Source organism: Siphateles boraxobius, unplaced genomic scaffold (genome assembly GCF_051911475.1).
Source record: "Siphateles boraxobius isolate OS27281-9 unplaced genomic scaffold, OSU_SipBor_1 63, whole genome shotgun sequence".
NCBI classification, from domain to species: Eukaryota; Metazoa; Chordata; class Actinopteri; order Cypriniformes; family Leuciscidae; genus Siphateles; species Siphateles boraxobius.
This window is the reverse complement of record NW_027509190.1, coordinates 3,457,943-3,475,538: the sequence shown is the minus strand read 5'-3', so window position 1 is coordinate 3,475,538 and position 17,596 is coordinate 3,457,943. Positions and strand designations below refer to the sequence as shown.

The following is a 17,596-nucleotide window of genomic DNA, read 5'->3' as shown; positions in this document are numbered from 1 at the left end:
GCACATAAAAAAAGAAGAGTTAGAGCTGCACTGCAGGAGGAGGACTCGTGGAGAAGACCAAACCATCCGGCTTTTGGATCAGCTCATCAGTGAGCTCATCAGTGACAAGGGTAAGGATGCCCTTGGTGTTCCTCTTCTGGACCCCATCAGAATGCAGCACATCTGGCGTGTTCAGAAGAGACATGTTAAGTGCATTCAGGACCCACCTGGTGTGGCGCTGTACACACAGACTGGCACCATCACCAAGGGAGGAGTGCAACTGCAGACACTGCGCTGTGCCAGAGGTTCTACATCTTTGGAGTCATTCCACTGTCACTTAAACCGGTTCATTCCAGGTACGTCCAACTCAATAATGTTTATGTTTAACAGAAATACTTGACCTTATTCCTTTTTGCCGTTTTTTTGTATTTACTTTAGGAAACAGTGCAAACTCGCTCAACTTCCAGATCTACCTACTAGATGGGCTACATCGCTGGAACCACAACAGGGCAGCAGCTGCTCTGGAGGCAGAGACCTCGGGCCTGCGCACATACTCGGGCGAGCTGGTTCACAGCGTGAATAAAGATTATGAGAAGGTTTTTGGCAGGAAGCTGATTCCTTCTTTTACACCACCCGCAAAGTACACAGGTATTTGTATTTAATATTGTATGTTTATGCTCATAGTTCTTTCTATGTTTCTATGTAGTTTTTTTTTTTTTTTTTAATATTGGTTTTGCATTTTCAGGTGAGCTGATCGGAGTGCAGTACCTGTTGAGGCAGAACAATGAACCTCTACAGTGTATGGCGCCAGACTCCGAGGAGGCAAATACATTGCTGGAGCAGTTGGAAGAGCCAGTAGAGACTGATGAGGGCTTTGAAGAACTTGAACATATTGAGGTCACTCTTGCCGATTTACTTTTGGACACATCTGATATGATCTCAGTGCTACCTGCTTCTTGTGCTCCTGAGCTTTCTGGTCAGTCCGCTCCTCCTGCCCAGTCCACTCACCTGCTGGGGGTCCCATCTGCACCCGCTCCTCCTGTCCAGTCCACTCACCTGCTGGGGGTCCAACATGCGTCTGCTCCTCCTGTCCAGTCCACTCACCTGCTGGGGGTCCAACATGCGTCTGCTCCTCCTGTGCAGTCCACTCACCTGCTGGGGGTCCAACATGCGTCTGCTCCTCCAGTCCACTCACCTGCTGGGGGTCCAACATGCGTCTGCTCCTCCAGTCCAGTCCACTCACCTGCTGGGGGTCCAACATGCATCTGCTCCTCCTGTCCAGTCCACTCACCTGCTGGGGGTCCAACATGCGTCTGCTCCTCCTGTCCAGTCCACTCACCTGCTGGGGGTCCAACATGCATCTGCTCCTCCTGTCCAGTCCACTCACCTGCTGGGGGTCCAACATGCGTCTGCTCCTCCTGTCCAGTCCACTCACCTGCTGGGGGTCCAACATGCTTCTGCTCCTCCTGTCCAGTCCACTCACCTGCTGGGGGTCCAACATGCGTCTGCTCCTCCTGTCCAGTCCACTCACCTGCTGGGGGTCCAACATGCGTCTGCTCCTCCTGTCCAGTCCACTCACCTGCTGGGGGTCCAACATGCATCTGCTCCTCCTGTCCAGTCCACTCACCTGCTGGGGGTCCAACATGCGTCTGCTCCTCCTGTCCAGTCCACTCACCTGCTGGGGGTCCAATCTGCAGCCGCTCCTCCTGTCCAGTCCACTCACCTGCTGGGGGTCCAACATGTGTCTGCTCCTCCTGTCCAGTCCACTCACCTGCTGGGGGTCCCATCTGCACCCGCTTCTCCTGTCCAGTCCACTCACCTGCTGGGGGTCCCGTCTGCACCCGCTCCTCCTGTCCAGTCCACTCACCTGCTGGGGGTCCAACATGCGTCTGCTCCTCCTGTCCAGTCCGCTCACCTGCTGGGGGTCCAACATGGGTCTGCTCCTCCTGTCCAGTCCACTCACCTGCTGGGGGTCCAACATGCATCTGCTCCTCCTGTCCAGTCCACTCACCTGCTGGGGGTCCAACATGCGTCTGCTCCTCCTGTCCAGTCCATTCACCTGCTGGGGGTCCCGTCTGGGTTACCTGGACAATCTACATCTTCAGAGCAAGTTGTAAGAGAAATACCAGTATGCTTTATATTTATTGATGTTTGACCTTCTTGAAATACTTCAAATCTAATGTAATACTTCCTCCTAGGCCGTGGATGAACAGAGTTTGGCAGGAATAGATTGTGTTGATGAGCTTGCGGAATACTTGGTGGAGCTAAGAAATGAAAAAGGCCTCACTCTTACCAATCAGCAGGCCAGCACCATTGTGGGTCTTTGGCAGAACTTGGAGCAACACGATAAGGACCGGATTTCTTACGCTGCCTGACATCAGGAGAGACTGCTCACTGGTCGGTTTAGGTCTCCGAAAAAGAAGGCTGTATTTGCAGGAGTTGAAAGCACAAAAAGGTGTGTACTTGTTTCTACTGGTTCAGCTGCTCAGTGGCCAAACTGCAGCCGTCTTGTAGAAACAATATTTATCACATTGTGAAACATTCATAATAGCCCCAAGAAAATTGGACACCAAACCCTTTCAAGATGGTCACTAATTCTAAATGATTATAAAAAGATTTGACAGCTCATTTTAATCAACGGCATTATTATGAAAGATACAACTCTGCAACTTGTTACTGTAAATCAGACCACGTTGATACAGTGGCAAAACAAAAGATTCAAGGCACAAGAAGTTGCAATTCTGATGCAAGGGTTGGTACTGCCTGATGAACGCCCTGTTGCCAGTGAACCACTACTCCCAGTAAACACTAGGCCCACTCAAGTCACACCACACATGCATGAACACACTTACAACATGCCACCTGACACGGCTGGGTTGGCAAAAACCAAGCTAGTTGTCAAAGATAGAGCTGAGCTGAGAACCATACAGACAAAACAACATACAGCTCAGCCAGGAGTTTTTTACATGCCACTAATAGTGCCACCAACCACTACAGCAAGTAGCATTCTGCTTCTGCCGCCACCCCAGACCACTGCACCCAGTAGAGTTTGCACACCACATTCTGAGAGCACAACTGGCCCTTGTCAAATGCAAGACACTCCACAAAAGGAAAAGCGTAAATACACTAGAACAGTCACAGCCAACAGATGCACTAAATGTGGAGAGCCACGCACCACAGACACTGGCCATAGCCAGTTCAAAGGCAGAATTTACTGCCCAAACAGGGAGACCCTAACCAAAGAGCAGTGGCTTAGAATGATGAGAAAATAGTACATCATTGTATTTTATGTTGTGAAGATTTTGTTTTTATTATAGTAAAATATTTAGTTGTTTTGCAAAACTAATACCGAAATAATTGCACTATTTTTTATTTGATTTTTTTATTTTTTATAAAATTTTTTTATTCAATTTGATTGTGATTCATTGTGCTGCCCACAACATATACACAAACTATTTTATTTGTTCTAGGTTGATGGGTTGTATATAGTTCAGTTCTGTTTGTTTGTTTTCTTTTTACTTGTAAAATTTTTTTACTCATTCCTAACGAGATCAAAGAATTTCAAACGAGGTCCGAACCAGGTCCAAACAGTCTAGGTCACGTGACGCGAGAGGAGGCGCGGTTATCGCTTTAGAGTGGCGGCCATTTTTTCTACAACACAAACACAAAATCAACACAAACACATCAACACAAAACACGGGAAAAAGGTTTGGAAACTTGGGTTATATCATGCTAATATTTATAGCAGTTAGCGTCTAAAGTCATACATTTCCTGTCCAGAGCCAGCTGTGTTGTGAGGACAAATAGCGTTGCTGTTCAATACTCGCTGTAGCAGCTAGGCTACATACTAGCACTGTGTGGTGGCTATGGTGCGGATATTGGTGATATGACAGAATCAGAAGACCAATAATAACTAATTTATTTGTTTATTAGTTATGCCTCGTAAAGCATATAAAGGAGATTTAAAGGCTCAGTTCTATGTCATATTTCTATGTTCTGAATCACTGTGTTGTGTTTGTTTCCTCATTCTGTTTAGAAGATAACTGAGTCTTTAAATCTCCTTTATATGCTTTACGAGGCATAACTAGTCCTCACTTTAGATGAGCTCACAAAATAGTTAACTGACCACTACTAAATGCTTTATAACAACTTGAATTAACCCTAAATTACAGTAGAAATACATGTAAATAAAGCATTTACTAACACACTAAGTAACTATTACTATGTCTAAATAATCATATGTATGAATGTACATTTCAATAGTTTATTAATCATTTACATACACTTTCTAAGTGATCTTATGAACCACTGACAGTTCCTACATAACTGGTTTGTAAATAATGCAATACTTCATTTAGAAATGATAAATTGATAAATAATGTAAAAGTATGAAAATACAATTTTTAACATTATAGAAATGCTTTTAAATCAAGAATAAAGCATTTATAGCTGTATTTATAAAATATGTTAATGTTTTATCTAGTGCTGTCAAACGATTAAAATATTTAATCGCGATTAATCGCATTAATGCCATAGTTAACTCGCGATTAATCGCACATTTTTATCTATTCTAAATGTCCCTTGATTTCTATTTGTCTCATTATTTTTTCTAATTTTAATGCTCTAATCAACATGGAAAAGTGGATCAGCAGTAAGTTTGTTCTTAGCTGTGGTATCCATGTGCTTCTGTCTGAAGTCATCCATTGTAGAGCTTAGATCGGGCCCAAAAAATCAAGCCCGACCCGAGCCCGTGCGCATTCTGTCCGAGCCCGGCCCGGCCCGACACATAAACTGTAATTATGAGCCCGAGCCCGATTTAAACCCGTACATTTTTTAATACGTGAGTCGTTATAACTGACGTTCTCAACTACTTTCTATGTTACTTTCTCCCGCCCGCAACATTTTTGTCCCGCTCCCGCCCGCAAATAGACTCTTTTTTTGTAGGCTACCTCCAAATACTTTCGCCTACGTGTCGCCACCATACACATCAGCATAAATGCTCCGGATAAATTATTTGTTATTAAAGCATTAACACACAAACCACTGTTATAACATAAAAGCAAGCAGGCTACTGAGTGCATGGTTTGGCATGACTGAATGAGCGCAAAGTGCGCTCCCTTAATAATTCCTAAAAAGCTGACATTAGTTCATCGCAATCTCACACATCTGTTATTATCAATGAAGCTGACTGCACAATGCATCTTCCATAATATATACACTTTGTTTGTTATAATTAGAGGATTTGCCAGCATACAGAATTCAGCACTGAACAAAAAGTCTGCTTTGAGCGGTGAGGGGAGTCTATTTTAAATGCTTCTGATTGCCCATTGCGTTCAAAATCAACACATATGTCTGTGATTGGCTACATCGCTCAACGCTGCAAACATGTTATAAAAAGAAACTCTGGCCTGTAAATCGTTTCTATTTTGTTTTAGTTGTTCGAGTTGCTTTTCTGCAACATATGAATAAAAATGTATAAGTTTTTATGTTTTATTCATAGATATTTCTAGCTAGCTCACAGAGTGAGTGCATTACCGCTCGAGCCCACCCTCGCACTCGGCCATCAAATCTAGTCCCGCGCCGCACTCCATTGCGTTGAGAGTGCACGTCTCTAGATCGGCGTCTCGCGCTCGCGCCATCCACTCAAAACGTACCGTTAGCCTACTACTCTTTGGCCGGCGCGCAAGCCCAAACAAGTACGTGCGGCGTGCCTGTTGTTTTGTTTCCGGTCTAGCTATCCGGTGTGATGTTGTAGTTTTTCTAACATTACTAGCTGTTGCAACAGCATGTGAAAAAAATACAAAGTTTGCTAGGCCAAAAAGAGCGTTAATCTCACGATAAAAAAATTGACGCCGTTAAAATGTGTTTGCGTTAACGCCGTTAATAACGCGTTTAACGCACAGCACTAGTTTTATCACAAAATGTATGAAATGCTGTTGCATTTAAGTGTTGGCTGAATTAACCAATTTACATAAACAAATGTTGATTGACACGTTTTTAACGATTTAAAAAAAGTTTTAGTATTTCTTACTTTGTTTCAAGTTTAAGTGTTGGAAAGAAAAATGATACCGAGGCTGGTTTTCATGGTAATCCTGAAAAATATTGCAGAATGTCCTTCCGTCTAACAGTATGTCATTCCGGCTAACAATGACACAGGAAATTAATTTAACCCGTATTTGTGTGTTAGATTACACAATTCATTTTTTTTTTTGTTGAGTTAAGGATAAAACAAGTCTTATTTACTTTATTGGAAAACATTTGTAAACATTTCCCAGCTTTTTTTTTTTATTTGGTTCTAAATTTTGAGCTATCAGCAGCCAAAAATGAGCCCATGTCTATATGAAATCCCAAATTGATTATATTAATTATTATTAAAATGTAGTTTTCCAAGCACTAATTGTTTGTTGAGCTCCAATTATGGATATCAGTACATTTGTATATGCCAACAATGGTAGCAATGTAATTAATTTAAAAATTCATTACGTTACCCAGGAATTTTCATGGGGAAAAATAACTGATTCACCAAAAAAAAGGGTTAATTACATTCTTGAAATGTGTACATGTAATTGCTTTACATACACAACACTCTAATAAGTATATAAAGTCCTAAAATTTGAATTTTCTGCCAGTTTTATTTTTTTTAATATGAATGAATTTTTTTTACATGTATTTATGTTATGTATGTATGAATGTATGTATGTATGTATGTATGTATGTATGTATTTGACATGTATAATTTCCTCTGTTTGTCTGTCTGTCTACACACATAGCCTAGCTTGACATTAACCTGTTTTATATTTAATGTTTGCAGATGACTAAGACAGGAAAGCCAGATAGTTACTGGAGGGACATCTGCTTAAAATATGCCCATGGCCAATACCACTTTTCAACTGGCAAACGGCCAGGGGCCAAGAAATGGAAAAAGGCATTGGAGAAAATTGATGCTTGCCCCCTGCAGAGCCATTCTAATAAGGATCTGTTTGGGAGAAGCCTTCAGTGCTCTTGTGGGTTCCACAAGGTAGGTGAAATTTACTATTTTTTACTAATTGATTGTTTGTTTGTTTGTTTTTTCCTCTGGTGAGCTTCAGTGATTTTGCAGTAATGCCTAATGTTTTCAAAGCCTGTCTGCTTTTTTTGTCTTTTTTCTAGTTGTTTTCTAGTAGCATGTCTGAATAAACATTATTCTATTCATTATTCTATTTTAAGTCATGATGAGTCACTGTAGCATGTGGATTTATTTATTGAACAATATGTATCTGTACAATTCTGGAGAAAACTAGTAGTGTAGGATTCTTAGTTGCATGTAGCATGTCCCTCTTTTTGTAATTCCCCCCCCACCAAGCCAGCAGATATGTCATCAGGTGCTGGGTCCAGTGAGGCAGGAGGAGTTGAGACGGAAGCAGGGCGAGTCAGCACGGAGTTAGGGAGAGGAGGCATGGAGACATGTAGAGGAGACACGGAGGCAGGGAGAGTCCGAGACGACACGGAGGCAGGGAGAGTCCGAGACAACACGGAGGTAGGGAGAGTCCGAGGCGACACGGAGGCAGGGAGAGTCCGAGACAACACGGAGGCAGGGAGAGTCCGAGACGACATGGAGGCAGGGAGAGTCCGAGACAACACCGAGGCAGGGAGAGTCCGAGACGACACGGAGGCAGGGAGAGTCCGAGACGACACGGAGGCAGGGAGAGTCCGAGACGACAGGGAGGCAGGGAGAGTCCGAGACGACACGGAGGCAGGGAGAGTCCGAGACAACACAGAGGCAGGGAGAGGAGACACAAAGGCAGGGAGAGTCCGAGACAACACAAAGGCAGGGAGAGTCCGAGATAACACAGAGACAGGGAGAGGAGACACAGAGGCAGGGAGAGGAGACACAGAGGCAGGGAGAGGAGACACAGACACAGGAGCATCAGTGGCAGGACAGGGAGTGCAGTGGTACAAGTGCAACCAGCTTGTGGAGGCAGAGAAATTTTCAGAGCACCTGTCTGACCACCACACGGAGGAGATGTGTGACACCTGTGGGGCCAAGGTGCAGGGTACTGTTGGTCTTTTGAACCATATCCAACTGGTTCACTATGCAGCATTCATAATGCCATGACCGCAAAAGCTACCACCAAAGCACTACAAAAGCACTACCACCACAAAAGTGCTACCATCACAGACAACGCCATCTCTGCTCCCTCCGTTAAGTAGCTCTGCCATGCCACACCACACTGCAACTTTACCAACTTCAAAACCAAAACCAACTTCAAACAATTGGAAAGGTTTTCTTCCTGAGCAGTTTCGGAGAGTAGTACAGGAAGCAGATCAGGTGTGGATTGACAAATGCCTATATGAGCCTACAGGCCAGCTGACACCAAAAATCCAAGCCTGCTGGTTTCACCCCTCACTGGAGCCCAAACCATCTCCTCCTGAGCCTGGGTGGTACTACCGGCAGAGGATGTTCATCTGGGCACCAATGAGGATGTGGGGGATTCCTTTAAAATGCCCACAATGTTCCCGTAAAATGAACAGCTCAGGGATCTACAGAAAGGTCAGGGAGGTGATTGATGTAGATAGCCGCTATTACCTAGTGGGAGGGGACTATCCACGTTGCAGCAAGTGCTCTCAGCCAGTCTGTCCATGGAGCCAGGATATACTCTCTCAGGTGGATGTGGCACACAGGAGCCTGTTCCCCGCTGCCCTCACAACACAGCTGGCTCTGGACAGGAAATGTATGACTTTCCTGAAGCCAAGGACCAGTGGTAACAGTTCCTCCTACCTCCAGTCTGCAATAGAGGAAGCGCACAGCAAAGAGTGGGCACGGCAGACTATCCGCTACCTCTCAGACTGTGAGCATCACATGAAGATGGCTACCTTCGTCCCCTCTGCAGCTGTATATCTTCCTCCACCACCCTTCAGGCCCCTTCCACTTGCTCAATGGTTCGAGACGGTCCACTCCAACGAAATCCTCAGCCATGTGGATGAGATGAAGGGAGTGATCACTTCTACCTATGGTAGAATTCTTAAAATGGATTCAACAAAGAAGGTTAGGGTTTCAACAGTAAAAAAGTATATCAAATAGAACATGTATAATTACAACAAAACAGGAAATTGGAAATTGGACATTGCTTGTGTTTGTTTTAAAGATCACCAAAAAGCTGGCTGGCGGGAGCGGGGACAGTGCTGCATGGATGTCAAACATCGGCAATGAGTTTGGCCAGGTGTTGAACTCTGTTCTGACGACGGGTGAAGGTGCAGGGTTGGAAGAGTTGTGCCAAGGCATCGTCACTCGGTACAAGAATGCGGGCCAAGCTGAACCTGAGGTCATCTATGTCGACCGGGATTGCTGCAGCCAGTCAGGTGGGTGAAAAACTTTCTCACTCTCTCACTCACTCTCACTCACTCACTCACTCACTCACTCACTCACTCACTCACTCTCACACTCACTCACTCTCTCTCACTCACTCTCTCTCACTCTCTCTCTCTCACTCACTCTCTCTCACTCTCACTCACTCTCTCACTCTCACTCACTCTCTCTCTCTCTCTCTCTCTCTCTCTCTCTCACACACACACACACTCTCTGTCTCTCTCTCTCTCTCTCTCTCTCTCTCTCTCACACACACACACACACACACACACACACACACACACACACACACACACACACACACACACACACACACACACACACACACAGAGTTTACTTAATCATGGTGTAAGTACAGGTGTTGTGGTCTATGTTATTAAGAATGGTTGTTTTTCAGAGGTGTGTCTTCAGTGGCTAAGCTCTTTCACCCATGGAAGTCTGCAGTGCGCTTAGACAGCTTCCATTTCATGAGACGCTTTAACTGAGGGCTCACTACAGAACACCACCCTCTCTATGGCACCTTTTGTGCCAAGCTTTCCTCCTGCATTTTTGAATGGGACCAGGAGGATGTGCAACGCCTGAAGGACGCCAAGAGAGCGGAGTGGAAGAGCAGCCACAGCGGACATGCTCCCACTGAAGAACAGCTCGTGGCCACCATCAGCCCAGGGGAACTAAAGAGACACTGCAGGAGGAGGACGCGTGGAGTAGAGGAGATAAGGAGCATGCTTTCAGGGCTGCTGGAATCAGTGTGGGAGCTGACAGACACCACAGGGCTGCGTCTGGTGAGCCATGACAGCATGCGCCATGTGTGGTAAGTGCAGCAGAAGCACCTGGAGTGCCTCCAAGACCCTGCAGGTGTTGCACTGTACACAAAGGTGCGGACACTCCAGAAGGGCGGCAAAGAGCTGGACATCCTTAGGTGTGGTAGGGGGTCCTCCTCCCTGGAGAGTTTTCACCGACATCAGTGTGCTTTTATTCCAGGTACATTTGCATCAAGACATACTGTATTGTATGTATTTTTTAAATGTTATTTTCTGTTATGTGTTGTAATTATTCAAAATAACACAATTTCCACTGTCGGGTATTCATATGTATTCACTTTACAATAATGGTTGATAATAATGAACAATAAAAAACAGAGTATTTTGTTTCTTAGGCTGGCAGTGCAATGCTGTACACATGCAAATGTACATGCTGGAGGGGGCATCAAGATGGAACATGGGCCGGGCCAAGGAGGCAGTAGATGTGGAGGGGGCCTCAACCCTAAGAAGCTTTAATGTTCGCTTGATGTCCCACCTTAATAACTTAAGCCAGCGTGTCCATGGTTGTGCTCTGGTGCCAGAGATCACCCCACCCGGAAAACCTACTGGTAAGAGAGATCTCAGAGCAACACTGGTTGACCAGAGTATTACATGCCCTCCTCCTCTTTTTCTTAGGCACCCCCCTACTCAGAGGACATGCATTTCTTGGGTGCGAAGATTGTGCTATTCATGTAGGAGATGGATGTGTGTATGTATGTGCTTTCTTCATCTTTGTGTTTTATACTGGTTACAGGCGAGCGCATGGCAGTGGAATATTTATTGGCCCAGACCAACAGAGGTGACCTGCTGGCTCCATTGCAGGTCTCTGAAATCCCCTCGTAGGTGCTTGAGGAGGAGGATGAGCCAGATGACACCATCAGCATGCTTGACATTGTCTGCCAGTCAGCGGAGATAGGGGCTGGTGATCCCCCAAGTGCCGTGGCGGGTGACACTGAACCCGGACCCCTCGTCACAGAGGTCAATAACACTTTCTGTAACACCTTACTCAAAAACACAATATTTAACTGCAGTTAATGTGGTTACATTTTAATAACATACATGAATGTAAAATCAGCATTACTCACATATTAGAAACAAGAGTTTACATTTATTTGCTTGTTTTTTTTTCTTCACTTATCACTTTTCAGACCAGCCAATGTGACTCGAGGGGCGTTGTGGGATGGGAGGCAGTTGATGCCCTTGCAGCCTACTTAGTTGGCTTGAATCGTACCATCACCGCCTTGTCAGCCAAGGAGGAGGCGGACATAGTCCACCTGTACACAGCTCTCCATGCCATGGACAAGAAACCTTCAAAGTACAAAATAGTAATTATTTTGTACACCAAAATTAAACATAAATTCCATGGAATGAATGAAGCATATGGATGTCTCTTTCACCGTTCAGGTACACCCAGAAGGCTAAGGAAAAAAGCATGTGCGTCAGGAGGACCGTGGAGAGCACCCAGGAAGCCGAGTGGCTCTGCTCCTGGACAGCAGGCGGCAGAGAGGTGCTTGACCACAATTTGCTATCATTTTGGTTCAATACAAATCATTGATTAAGAGACAGCACGTGTCACTGTGAAAAGTATTTATTAAGTGTAAATTATTTTATTGCAATCCCTATTGACATTGTAACTTGGTGGTTCATCACTTTACATCCTTGTTCACAGTCCAGATCATATCATCCTTCTCTCCCACAGACAAAACATGACTCACGGCCAAGCAGCCAGGACCCCGAAGTATACAGGGTCAGTGAGTGTGTTTGCCTCAGACTTGCCAAAGAGTTTGAGCAGTCACGCAACAGGCCAAAGGACACAAAGGGGAAAACCATGCCCATCCCTCAGTCCATTGTCAGCGTCTACAGCCACATCAGACAGCTGCTGGAGGACAGCAGGGTTGTCCTGGACCAGACAAACCTGGTTCTGGTGCCGGTTAACAACACCACAGTCTCTTCATGGTATGTGTTATTTCATTTACCTTTCCCATACAGTCAAGACAGTATATAAAGATTTAACCTCAAGAAAAACCTCCACCTGCATGCTTGTTAGAAAGTATGTAATAACCTTAGAGAGGGAGGATAGGCTTACATGTATAAAATAATTAATGTTTGTCTTGTAGGCTGCTTAGGAGGGATAAAAGGAAGGACAGGGACATGCTGCTGCAAGGCACTGTACTTCCCAAACAGCTGCACCTGGCCAAGGAGCCTCTCCCTGCAATGAACACACTTCCAGCTGCCCCTGTGCAACATGCACATGAAGCGATGACATTTGAGGAGCCTGAAAACCACGAGGGGGAAGCTTTCCCCCGCCAGCGCACTCTAGCAGCAAGTAAGCCTGTGTTCTCTCCGCCATCTCCACCTCCCCAGTTCCCTCCAAAATTTGGGCCAGCTCCTCCATTCCAGCAAGCTCCTCCATTTCTGCATGCTCCTCCATTCCAGCAAGCTCCTCCATTTCTGCATGCTCCTCCATTTCCGTATTCTCCTCCATTTACCGATGCTCCTCCATTTACCCATGCTCCTCCATTTACCCATGCTCCTCCATTTACCCATACTCCTCCATATCCGCATGCGCCTCCATATCTGCATGCTCCTCCATATACCCATGCTCCTCCATTGCAGCAAGCTCCTCCAGAGTGCCTTCCATCCCAGCCAAGGCAACGTGCCTGGAGGCTGAATAAAGCTGCCCAGGAGGAGGAGGACCTAGCGTCAAGGGGGGAACCGCCACGGAAGAGACTGACAAAAGAAAGTTACCACTACACCTGCAAGGGGTGTGGCCAGGACAAAAATAAAAGAACTGGACACACCCAGCTGAAGGGGCGGTGGTACTGTCCAGCCTCAGGACTGACCCTGGATGACTGGAGGAAGAGTGTACGTTGACTACTACGACTACCGACTACGTTGACAGCATGCGCCTGCTTTAGTTTGTAACCTTCTGGAGGCCTAGCTTAAACTTTATAAAAGGAAAAAAAGTCACTGTTACAGGATTACCCTTGAAAAGAGTTATGTTGGTAAGAAACAGTTTTGTCTGCAAGCTAAAGATGACAAGGCCCCTTTGTATTCAGGGACACGTCGGGTAGACCTGTAGCTCGCCGTGATCGTATAGTGGTTAGTACTCTGCGTTGTGGCCGCAGCAACCCCGGTTCGAATCCGGATCACGGCAAGATGTTCTGGGTGCCATTGAAATTGAGCTCCATGTCACCACCCGTCCTTCAGACTTCTCTATTTGTGCACGGCGCATGCCCTTGATGTGCTCTGGATGTTCGAGTGAATTGAAACTGGGACCTTCTTTGAAAGCACGAGCTCTCAGGTTCGAATCCTTAAGAGAAAAGACTGAAAACGAAACGCTCCTATTTATTTCGGAAGAATCTTGCTTCAGAGAGAATATGGTGCGTGTATATTTTCTAATCGCTAGGTGTCAGTACACTCGCTGGCTGTTACCTAGAGTGCCGCGGGCTTGCTATTTGCTACAAACAACTGCGCCTTTGACACAAGTTTACAATAACGATAGGAGCGCGGCAAGTCAACAGCATTGAAGCGTGTGAAGAGGCTTTCCAGACAAGTAGCAGTGAGTTTTTGTTCTTTTTCCTAGAATTATTTTCCTTTAATTACTATTATCATCCGTCTACTAGGCTGCATTCCCACTAATTTGCAAATATATTTTGACATAGCAGACGTTTTGACGGCCATTCTGAATCTTCGAAGAAGGAAACGCAATGCATTGGAGGACACTCTTTTTTCTGCGCCAATACGATTCATTTTGCTGTGCGTTCCGACGCAGCACGCACACTTCTCGAGCAAGAGCCTGGATAGCTCAGTCGGTAGAGCATCAGACTTTTAATCTGAGGGTCCAGGGTTCAAGTCCCTGTTCGGGCGAACGAGCGTCTTTTTGTGGAGCGGTACGTTTTGTTGTTGAGTTCTTGCTGATCTACACTGGCCTCCGGCAGCGACGCTGCAAGGCACCAATCGACAAACGACATGCCCCTTTCAGCCAGCTTGTAGTCGTGGCCGAGTGGTTAAGGCGATGGACTAGAAATCCATTGAGGTCTCCCCGCGCAGGTTCGAATCCTACCGACTACGTTGACAGCATGCGCCTGCTTTAGTTTGTAACCTTCTGGAGGCCTAGCTTAAACTTTATAAAAGGAAAAACAGAATCCTTTTCTTTTCAGTGACTTCTTCTCCAGAGTCACTGTTACAGGATTACCCTTGAAAAGGGTTATGTTGGTAAGAAACAGTTTTGTCTGCAAGCTAAAGATGACAAGACCCCATTGTATTCAAGGACACGTCAGGTAGACTGGTAGCTCGCCGTGATCGTATAGTGGTTAGTACTCTGCGTTGTGGCCGCAGCAACCCCGGTTCGAATCCGGGTCACGGCAAGATTTTCTGGGTGCCATTGAAATTGAGCTCCATGTCACCACCTCTCCTCACCCCGTCCTTCAGACTTCTCTTTTTGTGCACGGCGCGTGCCCTTGATGTGCTCTGGATGTTCGAGTGAATTGAAACTGGGACCTTCTTTGAAAGCACGAGCTCTCAGGTTCGAACCCTTAGAGAAAAGATTGAAAACGAAACGCTCCTATTTATTTCGGAAGAATCTTGCTTCAGAGAGAATATGGTGCGTGTATATTTTCTAATCGCTAGGTGTCAGTACACTCGCTGGCTGTTACCTAGAGTGCCGCGGGCTTGCTATTTGCTACAAACAGGGGCGCAACTACCCAGTGTTAGAGGGGTATGCAGCAACAATTTTGGCGCCCCCCCAATACACACACACATATCATATATATGTGTGTGTGTATAACAAAAATATAACAAAAATATAATAAATATAAAAAATAAAAAAAACAGAAACAGATTTTGTCCAAGTGGTCAACAAAAGCCTCGTTGCTGTTTGCCACTTGATCATACATATTATATAGCACAGATCTTTAAAGAGAGAGAGAGATGTGACCCTAAATACAGCTTCCATGTCACCCAGCAGATGTAACTATAGCTTGTATGTCTGATAGCACAGCTAACATGAACATACATGAATGGTAAAACAAAATCTATTTGTTTCCATGATAAACCAGCCTTATTGCATAAGTCATGTTTTCCAGCTTCTAGTCATTTATTGTGCATGCTACCTTATATTTTCCAGTTGTTATTTTACTTTAATAAAATTGAGATATGTCATGCATGGGATTGGTACCATAAGGTTTAACCAAAATCTAAATGTAGATATCAGCAATATTATTTTGCATTAAGTTAGCAAACACTTTCTGTTAACATTAATATTTGCAAGCCTCCAAGCTTGGTAGCAAATCTACGCATGATTCCATGGTAAACCAGAGATATTGCATTAGTTGTTTTCCAGATTCTTGTCATTTATTGTACATGCTACTGTTGTGGCAAAAATTCTGTTAAACATCATCACTGCGTAAGAGACACTCAGAGTCAAATTAATAAAAAGAAAAGTATTTATTCTTGCAAGAATAGGTTCAGTCTAGTACACAGAAGTTACGCTGTGCAAGAGAGTGACACACAACAGGAAGATATGAGACAGCCTTTATACTGTTTTCAAGGTTCCTCCTCACCCGCTGTACCTTTCACCCACTCAGATAAGGTCCTTACTGCTACTTAAAGACACAAACTGGTACTGAAATAAACTGGCCAAATCTGACCGTCCCTAAGGTCAGAGGTCCTGTCCCATATGTTCCTGAAACGTCACGCACAAGCACGTACACACATATACTTTTATACATTGAATAGGTTCTTTCTCTTATGATACCTGTTTGGGATCAATGAATATTAAAATTTCCACAACAATTCCCCCCTTTTTATCATTCAGATTACCCAATCATAATAATAAAAATAATAGAACAAATTTTAAGTCATATCATCACTTATACTCTTCATCTCTGGTTACCATTACAAATCTTGAAACCCACATGGCATTTCAACAGGCTAAGAAATACAAAGAAATAAAAGTAGAATAAAATCCCTCATTTCGACCCCTCTCCTTGTACGTCATCACATAGCGGATAACCACAGCTTTTAACCTTCTGTTCATATCAAAAACATTCATAGAAAGAAAGAAAAAGAAAAGGAAACCATACAATTTAACACATGTCACAGTAGCTCCCACTACTTGCATCATCATATTTTGTTCATCCAATTGAACAGACTCCCAGCTTTAACCAGTCTCTGTACTGAGCTGGAGACACATTATAATGCATGGTAAACATAACAATATTGATAATCCTGTCGCTGAAATTGGTAGTACAGTACCCCCAACCCCCCAAAGATTAACCAATCGTATCCATTTACCATCAGTCCACGCCCATTTCCATACATCGCCTCCATTTTCCTAACCATATTTTCTTAACTTTTAACACCATATTTAATAAAATCTATCCTGAAAAGGTTTTATATTTTTTATCCATTCTTTTAACCAATGTAGTTGTTCAAAATTAACTCTAATATTTCCATTACGGACCATCTTTTAGCTTATTACCATACACATTCTCCCATGATCGGCCTTTCTTACCCTTAATGGAAAGCCTAATCAAGTTTCTTCAATAATAATCCCTATAATTTACCTGAAATATTTTCTAATGAATCCTTAACCAATCAAATCATTTGATCTAAGCCCTATTTGTATTCAATCAAATAAAATCATCAAAATCATCACAAAAACAGATTCTTTTGCTAAACTCAAACCATTAGTTCATGCATCTTCCTCCGGGTGTGTTGTTCATCTCGTTTGCCCCATGGACATTCCCTCTTCACCAGGGTGACTCTTTGCGAGTCGTTGCCGTAGTCTTTCCCTCGCCGGTGAGGGAGGCTGTTACTAGCACGAGCCTTTGACCCCTCACGTTGTCCTCATATTTGATTGTTGAGGCCTGTCTGTGTAGTCTAAGGTGAGAGGCTTGGACGCAGGTGTCCCACTCTCCAACCGTTTTCTGATCATTACCAGATTTGCCCCTTAGATCACGATGTACCCCTACTGGAGTGAACCATTTCTTGCCTGCTTTCACCTGTGAATGGAGACCTTAAGTTTTGTTAGTGACCGCTTGTCTTGCCGCTCGTCCCCTTTGGTGTGATCTGTGGAATCAACAACCTGAAACATTATCTCCGGATAATTTCTTGCTCACTTAATAGCACTCGGGGTCCTTTTACCCTGAAAAACACTCAACCCACTTTGCTCATGTCCACAACACAATATTTATACATTTGGAACAGAATTAGTTCTGTTTTCTGCAATCCTTCCTGACATTCTGCAAAAGGAAAATCTTAAGTTAAGCGCTGCGCAGGTGTGGCCTTGTTTCTTTCTGCCACAATAACAATCTAGGCCAGGATAGTTAGTCAAATTCATCCATAACCATTATTTTATTGGGCACATTCTGCCCTGCATCAAAAGTCTGCATGCTCTGTAAAGAAAAACAAATGTCGAGGTTATTTTCAGATAGTAAAGTACACGTAGTTTCTTTTGTCTGCTGTG

The 17,596-nt window shown here is 44.4% G+C and overlaps 3 non-coding genes across 3 annotated transcripts; all 3 read left to right on the top strand.

Annotated features, from left to right (window-relative positions):
- The first annotated feature begins 13,922 nt into the window (after positions 1-13,922).
- Positions 13,923-13,995, top strand: trnak-uuu (transfer RNA lysine (anticodon UUU)). The gene has a single exon. It is a non-coding gene; the product is annotated as a tRNA-Lys (tRNA).
- Positions 13,996-14,117: 122 nt separating this feature from the next.
- Positions 14,118-14,199, top strand: trnas-aga (transfer RNA serine (anticodon AGA)). The gene has a single exon. It is a non-coding gene; the product is annotated as a tRNA-Ser (tRNA).
- Positions 14,200-14,423: 224 nt separating this feature from the next.
- On the top strand, positions 14,424-14,495 carry trnah-gug (transfer RNA histidin (anticodon GUG)). The gene has a single exon. It is a non-coding gene; the product is annotated as a tRNA-His (tRNA).
- Positions 14,496-17,596: the final 3,101 nt, after the last annotated feature.